Source organism: Ambystoma mexicanum, chromosome 6p (genome assembly GCF_040938575.1).
Source record: "Ambystoma mexicanum isolate Mex_15411 chromosome 6p, UKY_AmexF1_1, whole genome shotgun sequence".
NCBI lineage: Eukaryota > Metazoa > Chordata > Amphibia > Caudata > Ambystomatidae > Ambystoma > Ambystoma mexicanum.
In genome coordinates, this window is record NC_090935.1 from 1,094,493,002 (window position 1) to 1,094,509,805 (window position 16,804).

At 49.6% G+C, this 16,804-nt stretch overlaps 1 protein-coding gene across 3 annotated transcripts in view; it reads right to left on the reverse strand.

Annotated features, from left to right (window-relative positions):
- ERCC6L2 (ERCC excision repair 6 like 2) overlaps positions 1–16,804 on the reverse strand; it is a 1,852,128-nt gene that overhangs the window by 1,112,703 nt on the left and 722,621 nt on the right. The gene's annotated exons all lie outside the window — the stretch shown is intronic.

Here is a 16,804-nt window from a genome sequence, read left to right on the forward strand (position 1 = left end):
GAATATTCCCCGTCGTCAGGCTGGGAATCTTCGGTAAAGAAAAAATCAGTTTCAGTTTCGTTTCTGAATAGTCTTTCTACTAATAACCAATCACTGGTCTCTGGGTCATACTGCCCTCAGCCAATGACTGCCCTCTACCTAAGCCCCTCCTACTGGCAGACATCTTTGGATTTGGTATCGCATAAAGTGGCAGTAGGACCAAGAGAAGAGCCGCAAAAGGGTTGTAGGAAGGGTTTGCATGTGAATCCATGCCAGACCCATACTGGAGAACAACAGTTACAGGTAAGTAACTTGTTCCTTCTCCAGCATGGGGTCTGGCATGGATTCACATGGTCATGAATACAAGAATACATAGCGGTAGACACATGCACAACCACGGGAGGTGGCAAGGCTCAACATTAGGCATTACAACTACTCAACATTAAGCATCTCTTACCTCCTCACCAGGCTCACCTTCAAGCGAACAGGTTGCGCAGCACTGCCTAGCCAACTCTGGACTCCTCCCTGGAATCCCGGTCGACGCAGTAGAATCTCGTGAAGGTGTGTGTCGACCTCCACGTAGCAGCCCTGCAGATGTCCAGCAGGGGCACACCAGACAGAAACGCTGTAGTAGCAGCGATCGCTCTGGTCGAATGGGCTCTCGGACAGCCGGGCAACTGTCGGTTTGCCAACCGGTGACAGTTCCTCATGCAGCCGGAGAGCCATCTGGAAATGGAAGCCTTCGAGAGGGCCTTCCCTTGGTTCACAGGTCCAAAATTCACAAACAGCTGTGATGTCTTCCGGTAACTCTTCGTGCGGTCCACGCGAACTTCTAGACACATCCAGCGAGTGCAAAGTCCTCTCAGCCGGCGACGAAGGTGACAGGAAGAAAATAGGTAACACCAAGGGCTCGTTGAGATGGAAGTCCGACGGCACCTTGGTCATGAAGGAGGGATGTATCCTCAGCACTACCCTCGTCTCGTGGAATGTCAGGGTATGGGGGCGTGGAAGTAAGCGTCCTCCAAGTCCAGCAACGACAGGAAGTCGCCTTCCTCCAATTGACCCAGCACGTGCTGAAGGGTGACCATCCAGAATTTCTGGGACTTGATGTATTTGTTGAGGTGGCGAAGGTCTAGGATGGGCCGCAGCTGCCGGTCTTCTTTCGGACAAGGAAGTACCACAAGTATAATCCGGAGCCCCGGAGCCTCTTTGGAACGAGTTCTATCGCGCCCTTTTTATCAGCATTGCTTGTACCTCCAGAAGCAGCTGTGGCATGTGGTTTTCTTTCCTGGCCACAGGTGGGAAACGGGGACACTTTCTTTGGAACTCCAGGGAGTGCCCGTTGGCCAGGGCATCCAGCACCCAACGGTCGGTGGAGATGGACTCCCACACGCTGATGAATTTTGCCAGCCGGCCTCCCACCGGGGTGCTCGGGTGGGGGCCCGACGTCACGGGCAGTTCAATCTTGTTTTGCTGAGGCCTTGCCACCTTGGCCTCCTTGGCGACGGCGACGATGTCCTCCGGCCTTGCTGCGGCCTCTGTAGGCCGCCTGCGATGATGAGCGGATCGCTTGGAGGTACGACGCGGAACCGCCGCCGAATCCTTTGGAGGCGCCTTGAGACTTGCTTACGGGGGTCCGAAAGGACGGATGCCAAGGCCCGGGTCGTCTCGGTGTCCGCCTTAATGGCCTGCAGTGACTCGCCCACTGCCTTGCCGAACAGGTTGTTCCCATCGAAGGGCATGTCCAGTACCCTGGTCTGAATGTCCTGACCAAAGTCGGTGGCCTTGAGCCAACTGCACCAGCAAAGGCAAACGCTGTTTCCCATCTGGCGAAAACCGGTGTCGGCGATGTCCGTGGCCACTGTGATGGCATGGTCCGATGCCACCTCGCCCTCCTGTAGGATTTCAAGGGCCTCTGCCCTCTTGTCTGGCAGGAAATCCAGGAGGGGAGCGATCTTGAACAACAGCTTCCTGTCGTAGAATGCCACGATCGCAAGGGCATTGGCCGCTTTGATGGTCGTCGCCGCTGCCGAGATGACTCGTCGTCCCATGGCGTCCAGCAGCTTCTTCCCCTCACCGTCCGGTGGGGAAGTGGAAGTTGATGCCGTCGCCCCCGCCGATTTCTTCTTGGCCGCCGCGGAGACCACTGGATCCGGGGACGGCTGAGCTCATCGGGGCGGAATCTGGGACCCGGTACTTCTTCACATACCGGTCCCTCTTCGCGGGAGCCGTGGACGGGTTCTTGAGCAGCGATAGTCCCTCGTCCCAGATGTCGTCCAGTAACAGGACTGAGAGGACGGTCTTCCTCTGGACCTCCTGTCATTGGTAGTGGAAACCTTCCTTCTTCTGCTTTTCGGGAAAAGCTGGAAAAGCTCTGATGCCCTGGCGATCATGGCGTGAAAGGAGACAATTTCGTCGGGAGGGGAGGCACGTGCAGGGGGTGATGGGAGATCCGGTCCATTGTCACAACCGTCATCGTCAGTCCCCGTCGTCGCCGTCTCTGTTCCCGTCTTATCCCTTGGTGGAGCGAAAGGAGGCGAAGGATGGAAAGGAGGGGGAGGATGGATTCGCTTCCGCTTGTTCGGTGGGCTCCCCGATGGTCGAGGCACCGCTGGATCGTCCGCTGGGGGTAAGGGCAACCTCGAACTTATCTCCGTACACAGGGTCTGGATAGCCATCAAGATTTCTCCTGAGTTGTCCTGTGGCATAGGTATCGGTTTCGACAGGAGCGACGGCTGGGGCGTGGGGTCCTCCGTCTCCTCCACAGCCCGCGGCTCCTCGTCGGCTCCACCGTTGCTCTCTACGTCCGCCTCGTCAGGATCCCTCCCATAGGACCGGACTTTCTCGAACTTCTTGTCCAGGATCTTTTTGACGCTAGCCAGCTCAGCTTCGGCAGTGGTATCTGTGTCTGTTATGGCTACCGTGCCCCCCCTCTTTCTCTTCCCGTGGTTTCACAGGGGTCTTCTCGATAGGTTGAAAAGATGATTCCCTCCGGGGTAGCAGGGAAACTCTAGGCCCAGAAGTCGACTCCACTGGGTTTGCCTCCACAGGCTTCGCCAGGGCCGCTGCAACTCCTTCAATCAAGGCCTTCGCCGGGTGAATCAGGGCCTTCATGACCTTGGGCGCGTCTGAGGCCTTCACCTTAGGGGAGGGTCACAGCCTCGCCCCCCCTCCCCCCCTTGGCTTTCTCCATCGGGATCGACCGGGGCTTCTCCCCTCTCGTGGTTGATGGAGTCGAGCACATTGCGCCCTGCCTGGCAGCCGAGGAGCCCGAACCAACGGCGCTCCCGGTGCCCGCGGACTCGCAGTGCTTTGCCTTTTGTTGGGCCCCCGCCGCCGGATGCGCCCTCAAAGGTCTTAGAAGACCGCTCGGACTTCTTCTCACCTGCTGCTGGGCTCTTCCCTCCCAGCCAGTTAGTGAGTCAAGTCTGACGCTCATCAATGTCCGGGTGGACATGTTCTTACAGAACGCGCAGTCCTCCTCCACGTGAGACTTGTCATTGTGAAGGCAGTAGAGGCACCGGGAGTGCTCATCTTCCTTAAAAACTTTCTGTAATCCACATCCAGGGCAGTTCCTAAACAGCTTGGATCCAGTAGGCGTCGTGTCTCCTTTGTCCTGGGCCATGTCCACGCAGAGTAGGCCTCAAAGATCTTCCGGAATCCTCCAAGAAGAGAAACTCGAAGAAAATTCCGAAACGGGTCCCCGTTGATCGGAAGAAGAAACTGTGGAGCTTGAGGCTCGAATTGACCGAAAAATAAGAGAAATCTCTTAGGAAAAAGGCAAAACGCAGTAAAAGCTCAAGAGCTATAGCACGAGGACTCCCAACACTTGAACGTGCGGTAAAAATCTGAAAATGGCTGCCAGAGGAGGGGCTTAGGTAGAGGGCAGTCATTGGCTAGGGGCAGTACGACCCAGAGACCAGTGATTGATTATTAGTATAAAGACAGTTCAGAAACAAAACAAACTGATTTTTTCTTTTTTTTAAAAAAAGGTTTTTTATTATTTTAAACAACACACCAAACATTACAAACAATTAGGACTTACATGTTTAAGTTTTACAGCATTACATTACAGAATACACTCTTCTGTCCTTCCCCCTTACACCTCATTTACTCGAGCCCCTGTGTCCATATCATCAGCCTGCTTATCTTCAGACGTATCCGCTGCCTTTGTCTCTTCTGTGTCATCATCACTATGGTCAGCCTGGGAGGGACCAGCCATCGAGGCCACCAATTGTCTCCATGCTATCAGGGGTCCCACTCTCCCCCCTCTGCTGACCGCCTCGTACCAGGCGGCCGTTTCTGCCTCTGCCCACTTCATGAGGTCAGCCCACCACATCTCAATTCTAGGCCTGTAGGCTGCTTTCCAGCCCATTGCAATCCACCTTTCGGCCAGTATGCAGGCCAGGTCCTTCATCTTGCTAATGTGCCTCAGGTTGCGTAGTCTGGGAAAGCCCCCAAGCATGCATGCCCAAGCTGACTCCACCTCCAGCGTGATCCCTTTCTCTGCCAAGCGCATTTTCAGTTCTGTCCAAAACATTCCCACCTCCGGGCAAGCCCAAAACATATGTAGCATCCCCGCCTCCTCCTCCCCACACTTACGGAATTTCTGTATCACCAGGCCACCAAACCTGGCAATTTTGCTGGGGGTCAAATATGCTCTATGAGTGATATATAATTGGATCTGCTGGAGCCTCGCGTTTCGGGACACCTTCTTATGATACTTTTGGGCTCTGTCCCACTGCCCATCCGCTATGGGTTCCCCCACCTCCTCTTCCCCAATCTCGCCTCAGTTGGAACAACTCCTTCCCCACCCTGGTTCCCAGTAGCTCATATATGCGGGATATTTCATGCCCACCCTCCGAGATGTCATGCATCGTCTCGATGGTAGATAGATCAAGTTGTTCCGCTAGCACATCCGCAGGCCACCTTTCTTGCACCTGTCTGATGATTCTGGAATAGGTAATATGTTGGCCCTTGTGCACTTCGGTGTCCACTGTTAGCCTCTGAAAGTCCAGTGCCTCCCCCTCCTGCCATATGTCCCCAAGAGTAGCCAGGCCCACTGGTGAAACTGATTTTTTCTTTACCGAGTATTCCCAGCCTGACGGGGAATATTCATGAGCATGTGAATCCATGCCAGACCACATGCTGGAGAAGGCTCCTTAATGCTGCCATGTACATGTCTATTGATTCCCCCTTCATTTGTCATCGTGAGATAAACCGATATCTCTCCAAAACAACATTTAGTTTTATTACGAAAGTGTTTAGCTAACTTCCCAAGAGCATGTTCAAATGTTCTGCTATTATCACCCGAGCCACTTTCAGTGCCGTCCAAATCAGGTAAAGCTCTAAAAATCCTTAATGCCTCTGCTCCTATGCAATATAATAAAGTGGCCTCCTTAAGATCATCATTGTATTTGGCACCTCCTATGCCCCTCAAGTATACTTGGAAACCATCAATCCACTGCTCCCATGGACATATGGGTTTCCCAGGTTGCGGAAGAAATTGCATTGGACCAATCACGTGTTGCATGGCCATGATACTTTCGTGATTATTCTTTTCAACAGTTTGATGTTGCCTTTGCTTGGAAGGAATGAATTTAATGGCTCATATATGTTGTCTGATCTGTCATTTCTTATTGGATGATGGTTGAATGCAGTAACGTTTTGTTTTGCAGCGCGTTTACAATTATATAACAGTTCTTTTTCTTTCAGCACAGTTAATACTTTCGTATGGTTTCACTGTTGTAAGATCCATACAGTGATCGTCATGGCAACCTTAAACAAAGTCCCAAAATGGCCACCACGCTTAAGATTGTACAGAGGTCCTTTCCTCTATTTTTGCCAGCGTGCATAACGGCTTATCCTATTCGTATAATGCATGCCGCTGGATCTCATCCACACTTGCGCGTCTTCCCTAATTCAGCCTGTCTGGGTACTTGCCCGTACTGCTTGTATAAGTCCTTCCGCTTTCACAGGCGGCTTTTCAGCGTAGCAGCGCCTCCTCAGCCAGCCATGCAGCACAACGGTTCCCGGCACGCCATCAACACCGAAGCAGACCAGTGCTACTGGGATCGCTACCTCCGGGGGCTCACTTGATCCTCGTCGCCAAATTTGGTAAAGAAGAGGTGAGGCACATAATGATGTTTATGATTAAGTTTATTCGTAAGCCCCCGGGGCTGCCAGCCACCACAGACGCCTCAACCAACTGAATGGTTCTGCAATACAAAGAGAGAGAGAGAGAGAGAGAGAGAGAGAGAGGGAGAGAGAGAGAGAGAGAGAAAGAATCCATGCGGCAGCTCACACATGCGAGCAACTAATACTGGCGTGGCGTGAAGGGAGGAGAGATGCAGCAGGCCCACCTGAAGGACTGTGTAAGCGCTGGGGGCTGCATCAGAGCTCCAGAAGGTGGGGTTGTGCTAGGAAGCAGCATCCTCCGGTCCAAGCTACAGAGGGAAGTCGGCGGGTAAATTGGGAGCTACAGGAAATAATGGAGAAACGTCCACAACTAATAAGAAACCATCCCAGTAAGAAAGCTTTACCAGAGAGGCACGGCATAAGTCGGAGACGCTACAAACTACCAGTAACTCTGCCCAGAGCCATTGGAGACCCCAGGGTGTACCAGCAAGCACGCAGTCAAGTGAATGAAATATGTGAGACTGCTATTTTGGACAAAGCTCAAAGGCGGTCTAAATACAGAGAAGGCCCAATGTTAAACCAATGCCCAAAAGGAAGACTATTTGAATACCGACAAGATAAAGTGCAGCCACAAAACCTGAACAAATATCTACGCATGAGATGTAAATCTGGAGGAAAGCTGAACAAGGGTAACCATAAGTATACATATGGAAAACAAAGTTGCATAGTAAAAAGGACAGTGAAAACAATAAGAATTCCTGGTAAAAGGAACATACCAGACAGTTGACATTTGGGGAAAGAAACCTACCAGGGAACAGGGGATCTGCAGGAGCCTAGAGAAGGATTCCTGGCAGTGGAGTATGCCAGGTAATCCTCCAAATTTGTACAAACAATTATTACACTGTGACAAGATACCTGGAAGGTGAGTATACCAGTAGATCTGAAGAGCTCACAAAATGATTTCTGGTAAAGGAGTACACCCGGCAGTCTACTAAAGTACGAGAGCAGTTAAAGAAAGTTTATTGTGGAATTTATTTTGTGAATCCCATACAAAGAAAAGAAGGAAGTATTGGATGTCTTGGAATGTACTGTTTGAATAAGCACTTACTGAATCAAGTATAATGAATCAAAGGAACTGTTGCACAAAGAGGCATTATGTGATACCAAGAAACTTGTTTGAAAGAGACACTTGACATCCTACCTAAATATCCAGCGGAAGGGAACCACCCTCTGGATTCTAAGGGTTTCTCCTTGGAAAACACTTTCTGTTGGATCTATCGTTATGCTTTTGTTATAAACACCTTTATTTTCTAAACATAACTCAGAGACATTTCCTTGCACCCCTTAGTTGTTTGTTTCTAATGTGAGGGTCAGATTAGAATGTTTGGGGCACAAAGACGGTTTCTAAGTTTTAACAATCTTTAGTTTTAGTTTTCTAGGACGGGAAACTCTTCTTAAGGTCGTACGGTCTGCCTTGCTCGTACTGTGCTCTCATGCTCCACCGTTTATCCCTGTGGGGAAGGGAAAGGGCTGTCAGGTGTCTGTGATTCTGGTCGATTGCCTGACTTTGCCAGGCCCTGGTGTTGGGATATGTCAGTTAAACTGCTCTGGGGTTTGTCTGTCATCTTTCGTGGTGTGCAAAAGTTTTCCTGTTGGAAAGAGGGTGGGGAGGTAGTGATTGTCCTACGTGGTAGGTTGGGGAAAAGGTGTTGTAAGAAGGGGAATACCGCATTTCACCCATCAGTGTCCCACTTCTACTCCCTGAGGAGCCCCCATCCAGGTGATCCTCCCTCACTGGTCCACCTCCAGGAACTAGATCCAATAGCGATGGCCATGTCCTGGCCATTTGGATGACAGATTCCTGGGACCAGTCAGGGAAACACCTTCAGGTTTCTCACATTGCCAACTTGAGACTGATCGAGCACAAGGCATTTCAGGAGTACTACTATTCCTCAAACAAACTGAATAAGATGAGTATAAGGGAGACGTGTTGCACCCAAAATGGAATGTCAATGTAGGCTTACACCTACAACATGCTTTGGTCCTGTGCACTGATCCAGGTTTTCTGGCATTAAACCTCAAACAAACTCCAGCGCGTACTTGGATGGGCTCTGAAAATGGAAACTAAACTCAATATGCTAGGTTATATGGGGAGAATTAACCTGCACTCAGATAAGTTTGTTATAGCTATTGCCTTAGTAACGGCCAAAACAGATATTTATAGGTAATGGGGTGCAGTGGAACTGCCCTGTTTTGTGAGCGTGCAAGCAAGTTTGGATGCCAGTAAATGGTGTGATGCTATTTGTTAGGACTGATTTTCTATACTCTGGCCTGGTGGACAGATGTATAGAAGGCCAACCTATATTGTGACAGGGACAACTATGGGAAGCTGTAGGCCAAACCAGTTTAGGTAGCAGTGACAGGCGGTCTAGGCTAAGTTCTTCAGAGGTGGTGAGCTTGTAAAGGGTCCACAATGAGGTCACACAATGGGCATCACAAATTGCACTTGGACAGGATGTATAAAAATACAGTTATTTAATGATGGCCAAAATACACTATAGAAAAATGAATACAAGCAAGTAGACTCAACACACAATATTATCAAACTAAATATATATATACATTCACTTGGTTCAAATGCACACTCCCCCGACAGTTACACACCTGCACTGCCTCCCTTGTAGCATTTGACAGCAGATGTCTTACCCTTGCACTTGCCACCAGCTGGCCCTACTTCTCATATTGTTTATTTATTCTTTTTTCCCCATGTACTGCACTGTGGCCCACCCCCCTCCCACTCTGCACATTCCCTCTTCCCCCTTCCCCCGCACTTGTGCGATCTGATTGACACTTGGCCTAGTAGGATCGTTGTCTCGGTCTTCCCTCTGTTCCCCCTCCCTTGCCACGTCGCGCCTTGAAACACTTGTGTATAGGTGCGTTATAAATGCCATATCATAAATCAAATACTCCTGCAAAGGAATGAATAGACAAGTAATATACACAAAAAAGTCCACAGAGATGATCCCTAGCTAAAATTGTCCAGTCCTAAATTGCCAGGGGCCTTGTGCCCTATTGTTCAAGATAGAGTTCCACAGAACTTCGGATGCAGGAAAAAATGCAGGCAGGGTCTCTTGGGTCCAGTGAAGGGTTCTTAGAGTTAAGGTTCAATGTAGACTAATGCCCAAAATTATCCCCAACAGTAAGAAGTCTTGCAAATGCAAACATTGGCAAAGCCAATAGTGTTAGAAATTGGATTATTATAAGCCCATTGACTTATAATGGGAGTATAGGGGTAGGTCAAAAGCTCAATAACTTATCCCCCTTACTCCGAATCTTCCCCAGTCTTGGTAGAACAAAGGAAGGGTGTCCTATGTTGCTTTTCCTGCTGAAATCTGCGGACCTCAATTTTCAGGGGTTGCAGGTTCGAGCTTCACTCCGGTTGGTGTCTTTTGCTGATGCAAGCACTCTCGGTCAAGGAATGCAAAAACAAATAATGCAGCACCCCTCTAAGGACTGGTAAGTAGGTTTTGGGCAGTGCACGCTGCGCACAGCGATGCAACAGGACTCTGTAGCCGCGGTCAGACTTGCAGGTCTATCTTGAGTCGCTTTTGTGCTAGGATGCAGAAATTACGCAGGAGGGAGCCTTGCAGTGTCAGCAGAGGGTGTACAAATGGAACGGCAATGAAGTTAGCACGGTAGCCCAAAAACGAAGCTCTTCAGCCACCGGACGGTTCCAGGGCACTTCCGAAGGCCGTTTTTGTGCTGGGCACCGAGCAGACATCAGGAATGGATGGTCCCTCCACTCCACAGGTCGTAGCACCTTCGCAGGCCGACTGAAGATCACAAGCAAAACAGGGCTCCACCAGGGCTGCAGCAGAAGTTGGTTGCCAGGCCTCCTTAAATCAGGTTTCAGGTTTGTTCGCAGGTCTCACAGCTGGACAGGATACTTGGCTTCTCCAAGATCTCTGAAGAATGGGTGTAAGGGTCCTCTTCTTATCCTAAAAGCCAGGTAGGAGCTGAAACTCCCACTAGCCAATAGCAGGACTAGCCCCCACACACACCCCACAGTGGTCCAATCAGGGCCACTGGCGGGAACACTCATGCATACCGCTCAGACATACAGAAACCACTATATGGACTGGAGTCAGACTGACCCAGCCCACATCCTGCCTGCAAACACACATAGCCCTCCCGTAGCCCGCCAAAAGCTGCTGCTTTCCCGGGCGCTGGAAGTCCTTATACGACTCTTCTTGGACTCTGAGGCCAGGAAGAAGGCTAAACAACAAGATGGAATAAGAACAGGCAAAAAATCTCGTGGCATTGCCATGTTTGACCAGTAGCCACAGTCAGTAGCCAAACGCAGTAAACGCAGTAAAGCTAAAACGAAATTCCCCAAAAAGTGGGTAAAGGTCACTGCTGCCACCAACACATCATTTAAGCACATCTAGAGTAACCAAAAATCCTTTGAGTGTTAGTCTAGAGCAAAACAAAAATGCACCCCATTGCAGTGCAGCGTAAGATGCTTTGTGCAATGATAGAAAGTTATCCCAAGTGATACAAAAGTAACCACAAGTAGCAACATAGTAACACGACTAAGGGAAACACTGTTTCCCAGTACTGACAGCCTGAAGGACATATCAGTGTCCCCTTAGCATATGAGCAAAGGCCAGTGCAGTGAAGCTTAAGGCTTCACTGTACCGCCAAAAGTACAGGTCAGATTCAAAAATAAAAGCTAAAAGATGGGGGGTTCCATAAAGATGGAAGGAAAGGTGCAGTAAAGAGAATCTTTCCTAACACTATTTAACACATGACCCCAGCAGGAGCAGTGAACAGGAGGCCATGACCAAATGCATGGGAATACAGTGGATGTCCCAGATCTGGAGAATGTGCAAAGAATTAGGGTCATACTTTCCGGTTGGTGGGGACAGAGGGGCAGTACAATGGGGCGGGCAAGCTTGATTTATAATGGTTTTGTTTTATTTTAAAATGCAGGAAAAAATGATTTCATAAAAAAGTGTCTCCCATTCTTCTGATCTATGTGAAGGATTGGTCTGTTTTTAAAGTGGGCTCTTAACTGGGTCAGCTGCTTTACTAAGTATTTGGTTACAAATAAACTTAGGACCCAGATGGATCATGATTTTTTGCACTGAATAGTCTTAACCCTAGCTATCAAATAAACATGTTGTACTCCAATTACCATAAGAATTATTACCAGGATGGAGTCTAGGGGGTGCCTGGCTGAACAAACAGGATAGACTTTGTAGAATAGGTAACTAAAAAGAGAAACATCCTCTTGCACAAATTGTTTGGTTATAATAATTGTAATGGCCACTCTGTCCTATGATAATTTCAAAAGATCGTATCCATGGCATTTTGGAAAACAATTGGATAATGGGATAATGAAATTATTTTAAGAACAATTTTTACTACCGTTTGATATGCGTCAACTTAGTGTGATTAGTAAATTTGTATGTTGTGTTTAAACTGGTTATAGAAATACATTATGGCTGTCTGCAATGGATCATGAAGAACCAATTGCTATGCCTCATTAGTCTGCATGGTATCTAAGCTGAACACCATACAAAATTGCACACATAGCTGAACCATGTTAACATCCGTGTTTCTATATACACATGGGCAGCTGTATTAACCGTGAAGAAAATCACGAACTGGCGTGCCACAGCCACACAGGAGTACCGAAGTTATGTTTGCATGTTATCATGTGCCCACAACACTCCAAGAGGAAAATGCCAAAATATAATAAACCCCACTGTAGGTGAATGCCTGGTGTGTGATGCGAGCACACATGAAATAACACCAAGGAGCACAAGTAAAAATGCATGTCACACAAGCAAAGCATATCCACACTGTGCACATCTGTCCAGAATTATATTCTGTTCCTATCTTTTACAGGAGACCATACCACCAGAAGTTGCTTTTGTCAATGCAGCAACCTCCTACGACCCCTGTGCAGATTTATAACAAAACCCATACTCACCCACCCGCAATGTAATGGAAATTAAGTGTTACTCATCGTAGTGACTAACGTACTCCCAGTCCATAGTCCCCTTTCCTCCATCCTGTATGGGCGTCCCTCGCGAGGGACGGGAACGGAACCTCTTTTCCACCAGAAAAATAAATGGCCCCTTTAAATCTACTGGCGTGCAGGGGCGCGACCCGGGGAGCGTGGGCTCCTCCATGCCAGCCCACCGGTGCCACACCTCCGTCCCCTTTTGACGCATTGGCTGTATTATATTTTAACAACCCTACTAGTCTTAGTATAGGGGGATGAATGGTGGGATGTATGGAGGAAAGGGTACTATGGACTAGGAGTACGGTAGTCACTCTGGTGAGTAACACTTAATTACTGCTATGTCACGTCCCCTTTCCTCCATTCTTTATGGGCGTTTACAAATGACACAAAGCCCTGGGGAGGAGAGCCTGACCACCTAGGAAAATAGATTACGCAGCACCACTTGGCCAAATGGTGAATCAGCCTTGGCACTGGTATCCAAGCAGTAGTGCTTGCAAAAAGCCGAAGGCATCGCCCATGTTGCTGCCCTGCTGATCACCTGCCAGGGAACATGGCACTGGAAGGAGACTGTGGTCGCCTTAGCTCTTACCGCATGAGCATGCATGCCCTACTGCAGATCCTTATGTTGCACCTTATATGCCTCCTGGATCGCTGATGTCATCCATCGAGCTATGGATGCTTTGGAGGCCTGCTGGACAGGCCTAGAACCTCTTAATCTTACAAAAACAGTGCGTCCGTCTTGTGGATGCCCTTTGTTCTGTCTCGATAGAATTTCAACGCCCTCCTGACATGCAGGCAGTGGAGCGCTTTCTCTGCATCTCCCTTGGGGTCCAGGAAGAATGTGGGGAGCTCAATCTCCTCGTTGATATGGAAGGATGAAACCACCTTCAGAAGAAATTTGGGGTGTGTGCCGAGCACAACCTTGTCCATGTGAAATCTAGTGTATGGCTCTGAGGCGACTAACGACTGGATCTCGCTTACTCTGAGAGCTGCAGTAAGCCTTACCAAGAAGGATGTCTTTAGTGTGACCAACTTAATATCTGCTGTGGCCATGAGTTCAAACCGTTTATGCGCTATAGCGCTTAGGGCTACCTTCAGGTCACAAACAGGATGAGGGTGCTTGACCGGGGAGGGTACAGCGTGGTCATTACCATGAGGTGTTTCTTTACTACAGGATTGGGCGTAGACACGAAGAGAGAGTCAGAGTTCCTATACTTTATTTATTGTTTGCATGTTAGGCGCTTATACAATAAGAATATACTGTTTCAAAGCTACCACAGGGCAGGGAGGGTGCACAGGTGGGAAATGCATTACAACACAATAATTAAGAGCAGAGGGGGGTTAGAGGGAGAGGGACGAACCTACTATGCCATGTGAGTATTCAGAACGTGCAAGTGCAGAAAGGAAGAGGTTGTAAGTGCTGGGGAGTTCGAGCTTGTGGGTGAGCCATAGATGAAGTGCTGGGAATGTTGAGTCCTACACGCCCTGGGCCGCGGAAGGTGTAAGTGCGAGTCTCCAGAGCAGAGGATTTGCATATGCAAAGTGCTGTGGATGGACAAGACCTGGGTAAAATTGGTGTGGGAGATTATGACCTCAAAGATGCGTAAGGGCCAAGTACACCGATTCAGCAAGTCTGGAATTAGAAGAGGAGAGAAGGAGGTAAGGAGGAGGAAAAGAGGAAAGTCTTAAAAAGCTTCCGGAATTTTAGAAGATCCTGCTCCAGGCGCAGGTGGGGTGAGCAATTCCAAAGGAGGGAGTCTGCAGACGAAAAGTGAGTGACCCCATGCCCTCTGTTTAGCAAAACACTTTGGACACAAAGAGTTGGTGCCAGAGGAGCAAAGTGGTCTAGAGGGAGAATATTTAGCGAGATAGAGTTGAAGATAGTGTGGTCCCAGGCCCAGACAGCCTTATGGATGATGCAGAAGCATTTGAATTTAATCTGTGCAGCAACCGGGAGCCGGTGAAGACTTTTAGTGCAGGAGAGATGTGGTCCCAGGGCTTAAGGCCAAGGATAAGTCTGCTGCCCTATTCTGGATTAGCTGGAGGAGTTGCAGAGTGGAAGATGGTAGATTCAGGAGAGGCTGGTGCAGTAGTCAAGCCTAGAGAGAACCACGGCTTGGGTCACATTGAGCCTCTGAGGGAAAGTGAGAAAAGGTCAAATTAATTTGAGAAGGAAGAGCTGATAGTTGGACTTCTTGGCAATGTCCCGAGTGTGAGGGAGGAAGGAGAGTGGAGTCAAAGATGACTCCAAGGTTTCTGGCTACAGTTGAAGGCGCAGGGGGAGAGCCGAAGGAGGAAAGCGTGACGGGAAGAAGGAGGGAGCAGAGATATACGCTATACGCACTAATAGTGGCCAGGTACTTTCTGCAGGTATCAACCTGGAAGCCAGACCTAGCGAAATAGGCCATAAATGACATGACTTGATTGAGGGTGCATGTTAGTGGGTTCACACCATGTTCCTTATCCCAAAAGCAGAATCTTGTCCATTTGCTTTTGTACTGCTTGTGTGTAGCCCGAATCCCGGCATTTTGAATGATCTCCAGATTGTCTCTGGACAACTGAAGGTGCTGGAGGGTTAGCTGCTCAGGAACCAGGCTGCTAGGGCTAGCCTCTCTGGAGAGGAGTGTAGTAGCACTGCGCCTCCCTGCTGTGCTAGTAGAGGGCCTTTCCCAAGGGGGACTAGAATTTCTGGCTGAAGAGACATCTGCCTCAGGTCCGAGAACCAGCGGCGCGCCGGCCTGCGAAACGCCACGAGGATAATCCGGAGGTTCCTGTAATTCCTGATCTTGCTCACTACCTTCTGCACGAGTGGTGTGAGAGGGAATGCATAAGCCCACATCGTGTCTCAGGGAATCTGGAGTGCATCCCGCAGAGAGTTGCATCCCCTTCCTCCCCAGGACGTGAACTGTTGACACATTAGATACTGTGCGGTCGCAAACAGGTCTGTTGTTGGGTGACCCCATCTGCTGAATACTTCCTGGAGCACTCTCCCGTTCAGCTGCCACTCGTAATTGTCGGCGGCCAGGCGACTGAGGCTGTCTGCTTCCAGGTTGGACTCTCCCGGCAGGTGGACCGCTGAGAGCCACACTTTCTGGCCCTTTCCCAGATTTCCAGGGTCAATGCGCATAATTGCAGGGATCTGGTGCCCCCTTTTGTTTATATAGAACATGTAGGTCGTTTTGTCTGTCCGGATGCACACCGACCTGCCTTGATGGTCGGTCGGTTGAAAAGACCTGAGTGCCAACTATATAGCCATAAGCTCCAGCCAGTTGATGTGATTCTGCCCGTCGGTTCCGGTCCAGAGGCCGTGCATGGAGGGAGCTCCCAGGCTGGCTCCCCGCCCATTGAGTGAGGAATCCATGGTAATTGTGTACTCTATGGGGGGTGGACGGAAGGGTCTGCTCACCAGAATGTTCTCTTCCTGTTGCCACCATCTGAGGTTGTGGTCCAGGTGTTGCGGGCTGGAGATTGGGGCCCCCTGATGCTCCAATTCCTGAAACCAAGAACCTGCGAAATGTAACTGTTCGACCTGGGTTTCTCAGTCAACTATCAAAAGTCTCAGCTCATTCCTACACAGACGCTAGTATTTCTAGGCCTGCGGTGGGACACACAGCAGCAGAGGGCTTTCCCCACGGGGTACAAGGTAAAAGCGATTTAATCGGCAGTCTACCATTTCCACAGCAGATCAATCAACACAGCCTGGTGGTATCAACATGTTTGGGGCAGTGCGGGTGGGTGGCAAGGTGAGCAGGTATCTCGGCCCGAAAGTCAGAGGGTAACCAGGTGCACGATGCCGAGGCAGAACAGATCAGTAGGGGAGAGGAGGAGCGAAGGCAGAAGCAAAGAGGAAGGTCTTGAGGTGCTTCCGGAACCGGAGATGGTTCTCCTCAAGTTTCAGAGTGGCAGTTCCAGAGGGAGGCCCCAGCTGAAGACAGATTTAGCACCAGCTTGTTTCTTAGAAAAACGACTGACCCTGAGGGAATTGGAGGTAGAGGAGCGAAGAGCTTGGGAGGGAAGGTTTTTAAGGATGAACAGCTGAAGATATTTTGGACCCAGGCCCCAGAAAGCCTTGTGGACAATGCAAAGAGTCTTGAATTTAATCCTTGCAGCCACTGGGAGCCAGTGGAGAGATTTCAGGACTGGAGAGATATGATCCCAGGGCTTGAGGCCAAGAACAAGTCTCGCAGTCCTGTTCTGGATAAATTGCAAGGGCGGAGAGTAGAAACAGGTAGATTTAGAACGAGGCTGTTGCAAAAATCCAACCTAGAGAGAACCAGGGCTCGAGAGACAGTGAGCTTCTGGGGGAAGGAGAGGAAAGGCAGAATACTTCTGTGGAGGGGCAGTAGGAAGTTTGACTTTTTAGAGACATCAGAGATGTGGGCAGAGAAGGAAAGCGTGGAGTCAAAGATGACCCTGAGGTTCTTAGCCTCGCAGGTAAGGGTAGCAGGAGGGCCAAAGGAGGCTGGCCAGAGAGTGACACCGGGAGACCAACCAAATTAACCCTACTCCTTTAACACTTACAAAACATGAAGGGATTCTGTTTTGAATAATGCACTGTGACAGATACACCATGGAGAAGACTTAGAGGCCCAATCTCGCTGATAGTCCCTGAAAGCCAACCCCCCCAATTGTCAAACCTCGAACACCAAACAC